Genomic DNA, 9,999 nt, shown 5'->3' on the forward strand with positions numbered 1-9,999 from the left:
TCCTTGGGGGCTCTGTGTGGCTGTTACCACAGGTGCCTGTAAGGTGGCAGCAGTGTTTGCCGTAGGGCCTGTGCTTGCCGACTCAGAAGGAACAGGGGTCATCATTGGTGCCTGGGTCTTTGTTTTTTCTTTCTTGACTTTGGTTAGCTCTCCCAACTGCATCTGCACCAATTTTTTCGTCAGGGATTTTGCTGCATCTTCTTCTTTTTGTTTTTCTTTCTTGTAGATTTCAAGATGGTGACAAATATGCTCAGAGTATAAAGCCCAATTCATTTTTGATAGTCCCACAACTCCATCTAGGGCTTTCTGAACCTCATCTGGTAGAGCCTTTTTTACAGTTATTTTAAACAGGATTTCAGTTGCTGGAGAATGGTTCCATGCATTTCCTGTTTCCTCTGCCCATCTCTTCTGGAATCGGTGCAGGAACTTCTTTGGGCACTCTTCAGGTGTCCACTCCTCATCATCCAATTTAGAGGGATCCAAGACCTCAGGGTACTTTCTTCTCAGTCCTTCCCACATGGAGTTTCTATAGCGATTAAAGGGGACTTCATCATGTTGATTTGTGCCCATCATTTGTGTTAGTCCAACCTTTCCTGCTAATTCTTCAGTGTCATGTTTTCCCATGACATGCATTAGCAAGGCTTTTATGTCACCTAAAGACAAGGTTACCCCTGCAGTGCCTTCTTCTAAGGCAGTTATCCATCTCCCAGCTCCTTGGGTGATGTCTGGCAGTCTGTTGGCCAGCCCCACCATGTCTGTCCAGCTCCATGGGGTATACACATGATGACCATTTCTAACCACCAATGGGCATATGAGGTCTTCGTCCTCCTCTTCTTCTGTGCGGACTCCATACTGTCTTCCAGATCGAGTGCGACTGACTGGTTCCAGGCAGTCCATCCAGTTGGTTATATTCTGTTCTAAAGCCGCTATGTCTTTGGCTACACATTGTTGTCTTTGCCTGAGTCGGGCCTCTTTTGCAGTCTCAATGATGATCTCACCAGAAATTTTTCGGGTGGGTGGCTCTATAATGTGATTCCCTTGATTGGGCGTCGATTGTTGTAATATTCTTCTTTCCTCGGCGTCCCTATGTCTTTGTATTCTTTCCTTCGCTAGCCGAAGTTGCTCAGCTAGTTCTTCATTATCTCTTCTGGCCAGATCCAGTGTGTCACAGAAGCTCTTGTGCCACTCTTCGGAGCCTCTATAGCCTGTGAAGGTCCAGTCGGCTGACTTATGGTGGGAGGGGACGGTTTTCAGTGGACCTCGATGTGCAGGCGGAGCCTTCAGGTCTCTCTCTTTATCCTCGTCTGCCTCCGTGTCACTGTTATTTGTGGCCCCCCCTGCTGGTCGTGGTGTGCGACCACTTACTTTCGGACTTGGAGACCTTGTATGATCCATTTGACAGACTGAGGACCTGTCTCCTTGTGGCTCTCGAGCTTTTAGTGTCAGTGTGAATTTGCCCTCCACATCCATGCCTTGGTCCTCTTCACGAGTTCCTAATACAAATTGTCCAGCTGTTTTCCCCATATCATGACGTTTATATGGGGGTGGCTCTGCTTCCCAGCTCGGTGCACTGGCTTTAGTCTCTTTGGATCTTTCCTCTGTCATTTTTTCTCTTTTCTGCTGTAGCCTCTGTGCTTCCTGCTTGAACAAGGCCAAAACTTCTTTTTCTTCAGTGCGTTTTTTGTTGTTTTTTACGTTCTTCTGCTGATCTTTAATTTCTTTTTTCTGTATTTCTACCGCAACTGCTTCACACATCACCGGATCAAATGATCCCACCAAAGGCCATTGCCTGCCCCCATGTGACCTTTTGTGCCACTTTCTCATACATTGGTTGGCCTTAGTGCGTTTTCCTGGATATTTTCTTAGTACTAAGTCTAGCGGGGTACTTTCCCGACCTTGACCTTGAGAGTTACCCATGTAACCCTGACAAACGCTATGTGAGGTGTTTCTATGGTGTTCTGGTAGTCCCTCAGGGGCTGTCCTGATCCAGACCAATAACTTGCTGGCTGTAACACCTGTTTTGTATTTTAAACCCTTAAAAGGATTAAATTTCCAACTGTTATGCCCGTCTTCTTTTTCTTTAACTAAATATGAAAATTTACCTGTTTCCCACCGAACCTTCCTTGGGACCACAGTCAGAGTCAACCTAGGAAACAGTTCTTCACCTGGATCGGTTGGTAGTGTTACTAAATGATTTAATGGTATGCTAAGTTCTTTATTAGGGTCAGCCCAAAGCAGCTCCAGCCACGGGGTTAAACCCTGATGCCACAGACGTCTTATCAGCAGCTCCCAATTAATTAGAGGGAATTGTTCTTTCTTTTGCTTCAGATTGATTACCTTAGTAATCTGCCATAATTTCTGATTGATCTCTTGTTCGTCCTGCCAATGTTCTGCTCCTACCCTGTCAAAATAGGTCCTTTCCAGCCAAAAATGTGTCCTGATTCCCTGGGTTTCGATGTCTCCGTCAGTCAAGTAATGTTCTGGGAGTATTATTTCATCATCACTTAAGTCTCCCATCAATGACTGTCCCAAGCATTGATCAGTCTGTCAGCTTTTTCACTATAATCTAAGCTTTAACTCTTTTGATTTATAACCAACTTTATTTATTTAATCCTCTTACAACCCTAACACTTCCTAATGTCTTTGCTCCCGACTTTCTTCTATTTTCCTTCTAATTTTTTAACTTTCTGCTTCTTCTTTCTTTTTCTGCTATGTTTGTTTATTAGTTTTCTCTCTTTGAAATAATATCTACCTTTTCTGTATTTACATAGCACTCTTCTGTCTTTTTCTTCACTGTCTCTGTTTCACACTTTACTCTCTGCCTGTCATGCACCTCCCAAGTCCTCCTGTTGGGTCTAAATACCTCCCTCTCGTACTCTTTCACATTAATCTTGTATGTCAGCCAGCCTGCAAGTTCTCACAGCTTTACACAGATTACTCTCCGCTCTCCCACACACCAATCTTCAAAAGCTTTATACACAAAAATTATTAAAAACAACTTTCTATATATCTCTATCTAGACTTCTGCCACTTTTCACTCCGCGGCTTTAAACAACCTTTTTATTCACTTAACACCAATGTGTTCTGTTTAAACATGTATCTCTTCTTCACGTTAGACAGCTTCTCCGGCGCTGTCAGCAACTTCATATATTACTTTTTTCAAGCCCTCTTTGAGCGTACAATATTTCATTTACTTCTACGCCTTACCGCGCCTCGCGTGCGTATCCTGTGCTTAATATATTATTTTCCACCAGCTCCTTTCTGAGCATACAATATTTCATTTATTTCTACGCCTTACCGCGCCTCGCGTGCGTATCCTGTGCCTTTCTGCACTTTCTTCTGCCTTTTTTTTTTTTCACTTACTGAGCTCCTCGTGAGCTTAATGTGCCTTTGCACTGAAAATATTCTCTTTTTCTTTTCTTATAAAAAAACTCATATTACTGTGTACTTAATTACTTATTCTTCTCCCACGCCCCACAAGCGTGTATTTGGTGCCTTACTGCACTATTTCTGCTTCATTAATTCTCATGTATTCTGCACTAACTCTCTATTTATTTTATTATTTTTTTATAGTTTTTCTCTTTTCTTAAAAAATGACGTCCTTTATTGAGCTCTTTTACTTACTGTCAGCTGTGCTTCTTTGCACTTTTCTCTTTAAATCTCTTTATCACGTACGGTATTTCTACTGCGCCCCCTCAGGCGCTTATCTTGTGCTTTCTCTGCACGTATTCTCTTGTTAAACTCTTTTTTCTCACTTATTTCACTTCAGTCTCTGTTAAACTCTTTAAATAACCTTGTATTACCTTGTATCTATTTGTCAGTATACTCCCCTAAATTAACCCCTACAGCGCATGCTATCAGCCGGCACGTTAGTAACGAATTTCAACACCAATTATTCCCCAAGCATCCAGGTTAGTTCTCCACGCACTCTTTCCGCACCAGAGTTCATGAACATTCCTGAACTTTCACTCACATAGACATTCTTTTTCCCGGGAACACACACACCTTCTGAGCATTTTATCTACAAGGCCTGATAATTTTCAATCTTATCTTTTTTTAGTCTCTTATCAATTTTCTTAGTCCAGGTTCTTTTGGGTAAGAGGCAATTAAAAAATATCACCTGTCAACTTGGGCGGAAATCCCGACTCACTCCTCCAGATCGTGCAGAAATTATAAAAGGTTTCTGCTTACCTTTTAGTCGTGATCACTGTTATTTACGGTCTGGAGGGATGAGCTGGACTGCCCCAGGCTGCCGGAATGCCCCTGGACCCTCCTGAAGCTGGCTCGCCAAGTTCTGTCGCGGCTCGTCTTTTGGTCTTCTCAGGATGTCGTCTTTTAGATAACACAAACTAATTGCAAGTGATATGCTAGAAAGAGGACACAACACTTTAGAATAATTCAGCCTTAAGCAAGATAAAATGCACAGAGTTTTTAAGTTTATTTAAGCCTTCGACACAAAGCTTAGACAAACTGAGTCCTCTAGAGAGACTGAATATGACAACCGCGCTCGTCTATTTATTGGAGACCCGCGGGCATCGCTCCTCCTTCGACTTTTTTATTTATTTCATTCCCAAGACATGGTTTTCTATTGGAAGCGTCCTCTAGTGAACCCTAAGCAGGTGTTAGGCCATTATTTCAATGTGACAAACGCTCCCATTAAAACATGAAGGATTTACAACTGATTTTTTTAAAAGACCTTCAGCCACAGGTGCAGCTGGCCTGAGGCCCCCTCCGCACGTGGCCTCAGCCACACGTGCAGCTGGCCTGAGGCCCCCGCACGTGGCCTGCGGGAAAGCACCTAAAAGGCCTTGGAAAGCCCCTGACAGACTAAATGACTAATAGAGCCCTTTTTTTTGGGTTGAACACCTGCTAGTTCAACCAGAGGACATACAGTTCGGATCAGGACACTTGATAGTTCATCACAGTTCAAATATGGACCTAAAAATTCTTCTACAACATCTTAGTACTCATCACTAATTGAAGAAAATAAGAACAACCCCAGGTTTCTTTTCAGCACTGTAGCCAGGCTGACAAAGAGTCAGAGCTCTATTGAGCCGAGTATTCCTTTAACTTTAACTAGTAATGACTTCATGACTTTCTTTGCTAATAAAATTTTAACTATTAGAGAAAAAATTACTCATAACCATCCCAAAGACATATCGTTCTCTTTGGCTGCTTTCAGTGATGCCGGTATTTGGTTAGACTCTTTCTCTCCGATTGTTCTGTCTGAGTTATTTTCATTAGTTACTTCCTCCAAACCATCAACATGTCTATTAGACCCCATTCCTACCAGGCTGCTCAAGGAAGCCCTACCATTAATTAATGCTTCGATCTTAAATATGATCAATCTGTCTTTATTAGTTGGCTATGTACCACAGGCTTTTAAGGTGGCAGTAATTAAACCATTACTTAAAAAGCCATCACTTGACCCAGCTATCTTAGCTAATTATAGGCCAATCTCCAACCTTCCTTTTCTCTCAAAAATTCTTGAAAGGGTAGTTGTAAAACAGCTAACTGATCATCTGCAGAGGAATGGTCTATTTGAAGAGTTTCAGTCAGGGTTTAGAATTTATCATAGTACAGAAACAGCATTAGTGAAGGTTACAAATGATCTTCTTATGGCCTCAGACAGTGGACTCATCTCTGTGCTTGTTCTGTTAGACCTCAGTGCTGCTTTTGATACTGTTGACCATAAAATTTTATTACAGAGATTAGAGCATGCCATAGGTATTAAAAGCACTGCGCTGCGGTGGTTTGAATCATATTTATCTAATAGATTACAATTTGTTCATGTAAATGGGGAATCTTCTTCATAGACTAAGGTTAATTATGGAGTTCCACAAGGTTCTGTGCTAGGACCTATTTTATTCACTTTATACATGCTTCCCTTAGGCAGTATTATTAGACAGCATTGCTTAAATTTTCATTGTTATGCAGATGATACTCAGCTTTATCTATCCATGAAGCCAGAGGACACACACCAATTAGCTAAACTGCAGGATTGTCTTACAGACATAAAGACATGGATGACCTCTAATTTCCTGCTTTTAAACTCATAAAACTGAAGTTATTGTACTTGGCCCCACAAATCTTAGAAACATGGTGTCTAACCAGATCCTTACTCTGGATGGCATTACCCTGATCTCTAGTAATAATGTGAGAAATCTTGGAGTCATTTTTGATCAGGATATGTCATTCAATGCGCATATTAAACAAATATGTAGGACTGCTTTTTTGCATTTGCGCAATATCTCTAAAATTAGAAATGTCTTGTCTCAGAGTGATGCTGAAAAACTAATTCATGCATTTATTTCCTCTAGGCTGGACTATTGTAATTCATTATTATCAGATTGTCCTAAAAGTTCCCTGAAGACCCTTCAGTTAATTCAAAATGCTGCAGCTAGAGTACTGACGGGGACTAGAAGGAGAGAGCATATTTCACCCATATTGGCCTCTCTTCATTGGCTTCCTGTTAATTCTAGAATAGAATTTAAAATTCTTCTTCTTACTTATAAGGTTTTGAATAATCAGGTCCCATCTTATCTTAGGGACCTCATAGTACCATATCACCCCAATAGAGCGCTTCGCTCTCAGACTGCAGGCTTACTTGTAGTTCCTAGGGATTGTAGGAGTAGAATGGGAGGCAGAGCCTTCAGCTGTCAGGCTCCTCTCCTCTGGAACCAGCTCCCAATTCGGATCAGGGAGACAGACACCCTCTCTACTTTTAAGATTAGGCTTAAAACTTTCCTTTTTGCTAAAGCTTATAGTTAGGGCTGGATCAGGTGACCCTGAAGCATCCCTTAGTTATGCTGCTATAGACTTAGACTGCTGGGGGGTTCCCATGATGCACTGAGTGTTTCTTTCTCTTTTTGCTCTGTATGCACCACTCTGCATTTAATCATTAGTGATTGATCTCTGCTCCCCTCCACAGCATGTTTTTTCCTGGTTCTCTCCATCAGCCCCAACCAGTCCCAGCAGAAGACTGCCCCTCCCTGAGCGTGGTTCTGCTGGAGGTTTCTTCCTGTTAAAATGGAGTTTTTCCTTCCCACTGTCGCCAAGTGCTTGCTCACAGGGGGTCGTTTTTCTGTAATTATTGTATGGCTTTGCCTTGCAATATGAAGCGCCTTGGGGCAACTGTTTGTTGTGATTTGGCGCTATATAAATTAAATTGATTTGATTTTGATTTAAAATTATGTCACCAATGACCATCGGAGTTGTTAGAGAGTTATTTTTCAAAAACACTGTCCAGAATCAAATTTGTTTAGGATTGTTTGTTTGTGCTGCCTTGGTGTTTGCTCTGCTCCCCCTCCCTTCCTTTTTCTCCAGAAGTCACATCACAGAGCTGATTCATCATGCCTGTGTGCTATTTTCTACACCTGTATTTAAACCCCAGCTTTTCCACTCCACAGTTGCCAGAAACTCAGCTCTGGTTATTGGTACCTGGCTTCCGTAGATGCTTTTTGGATTTTGTACTTCTGCATTTTTTATGATCATTCCAGCAGCATTGCTATACAATGAGGGAGTCTTCCCAAGGGATTAATACAATTCTATCAAATCTAATCTAAACAATTGATTGCAAGATTCTGTTCTGTTATTCCAATAAATTGTTACTTTGTTTCATCTCAGCTCCCTGCAATTTGGGTCCAAATCATTCATTGGGTTCAGCCATAACAGGAGTTTATGGTCACATCATGTACCCAGCAGGAGCAGACCCAGTTCATAAAGACCTCAGCTCGCATGGGTCTGTACTTGGACAACAGCAACAACAACTTCAGACCCTCACTGACCAACAGCAGGCATTAGCTGCTCAGGTATGTAAGCTTTATGCTCAATTATCCACACTCACTGATCCATCCATCCATCCATCCATACATCCATTTTCTTCTGCATCATCTGAAGTCGGGTTGTGGGGGCAGCGGCTTAAGCAAAGCCTCCCAGACCTCCCGATCCAGATACACCTCCCCGGGGGAACCCCAAGGCATTCCCAAGCCAGCTGCGAGATGTAGTCCCTGCAGAGTGTCCTGGGTCTTCCCCGGGGCCTACTCCCAATGGAACGTGCCTGGAACACCTCTCCAGCGAGGCGTCCAGGGGGCATCCGAAAAAGATGCCCGAACCACCTCAGCTGGCTCCTTTCGACGTGGAGGAGCAGCGGCTCGACTCCGAGCTCCTCCTGAGTGACAGAGCTCCTCACCCTATCTCTAAGGGAGTGCCCAGCCACCCTGCAGAGGAAACTTATCTCGGCCGCTTGTACTCACGATCTTTCGGTCATGAGCCAAATCTCATGACCATAGGTGAGGGTTGGAACACAGATCGATCAGTAAATCGAGAGCTTTGCCCCCCTGCTCAGCTCTCTCTTCACCACGACAGTCTGATACAGTGACCGCATCACTGCAGATGCTGCACAAATCCATCTGTCGATCTCATGCTCCATCTGTCCCTCTCTCGTGAACAAGACTCTGAGATACTTAAACTCCTCCACTTGAGGCAAGGACACTCCACCGACCTGAGAGAGAGCAAAGCACCTTTTTTCTGGTCGAGAACCATGGCCTCGGATTTGTAGGTGCTGATTTTCATCCCGCTTCACACTCAGCTGCAAACTGCTCCAGTGCATGCTGAAGGTCCTGATTTGATGAAGCCAACAGAACCATATCGTCCGCAAACAGCAGAGATGAGATTCTGTGGTTCCCAAACCGGACCTCCTCTACATCCTGACTGCGCCTAGAAATTCTGTCCACAAAGGTAATGAACAGAACCAGTGACAAAGGGCAGCCCTGGTGGAGGCCGACGTGCATTGGAAACAGGTTTGACTTACTGGGAACCAAGGTCCTGCTGCGGTCGCACAGGGACTGGATAGCCCTTAACAAATTACCCCAGACCCCGTACTCCCGGAGTATCCCCCACAGGGCACCTCGAGGGACACAGTCGAACGCCTTCTCCAGATCCACAAAACACATGTGGACTGGTTGGGCAAACTCCCATGAACCCTCAAGCACCTGATGGAGGGTGTAGAGCTAGTCCAGTGTGTCCCAACCAGGACGAAAACCTCACTGCTCCTCCTGAATCCGATGTTCAACTATCGGTCAAATTTTCCTCTCCAGTACTCTGGAATAGACCTTAGTGGGGAGGCTGAGGAGTGTGATCCCTCTGTAGTTGGAACACACCTTCAGGTCCCCCTTCTTAAACAGAGAGTCCACCACCGCGGTCTGCCAATCCAGAGGCATTGTCCCCAACCGATGTTGCAGAGACGTGTCAACCAAGACAGTCCCACAGCATCCAGAGACTTAAGGTACTCTGGACGGATTTCATCCACCACAGGAGCCTTGCCACTGAAGCTTTCTGACCATGTCAGTGACTTCAACCTGGGTGATGGATGAGTCAGTCTCTGAGTCCCCAGTCTCTGCTTCCTCTTTGGAAGGCATGACAATGGGATTGAGGAGATCCTCGAAGTATTCCTTCCACCGCCTGACAACATCCCCAGTCAGGGTGAACTGCTCCCCACCCGCACCGTAGACAGTGTTGGTGGGCAGCTGACCAGAATTTCCTCAAAGCTGACCGATAGTCCTCCTCCATGGCCTCCCCAAACGCCTCCCAGACCCGAGTTTTTGCCTCTGTGAATGCACAGGCTGCAGCAAACTTGGCCTGCCAGTACCTGTCAGCTGCCTCCAGAGTCCCACCTGCCAACAATGACAAGTAGGACTCCTTCTTCAGCTTGACAGCATCCCTTAATTCCAGGGTCCACCACCGGGTTCGGGGATTGCCACTGCGACAGGCACCAGAGACCCTATGACCACAGCTGCGAGCAGCCGCATCGACAAAGGAGGTGGAGAACATGGTCCACTCAGACTCCATGTCTCCAACCTCTCCCAGGATCTGGGAGAAGCTCTCCTGGAGGTGGGAGTTGAAGACCTCGCTGACAGAGGATTCCACCAATCATTCCCAGCAGACCTCCACGATATGTTTGGGCCTGCCAGGTCTGACCGGCTTCCACCCCTCCCAGTG

The sequence above is a fragment of the Thalassophryne amazonica genome, chromosome 14 (genome assembly GCF_902500255.1).
Source record: "Thalassophryne amazonica chromosome 14, fThaAma1.1, whole genome shotgun sequence".
Classification (NCBI taxonomy): Eukaryota; Metazoa; Chordata; class Actinopteri; order Batrachoidiformes; family Batrachoididae; genus Thalassophryne; species Thalassophryne amazonica.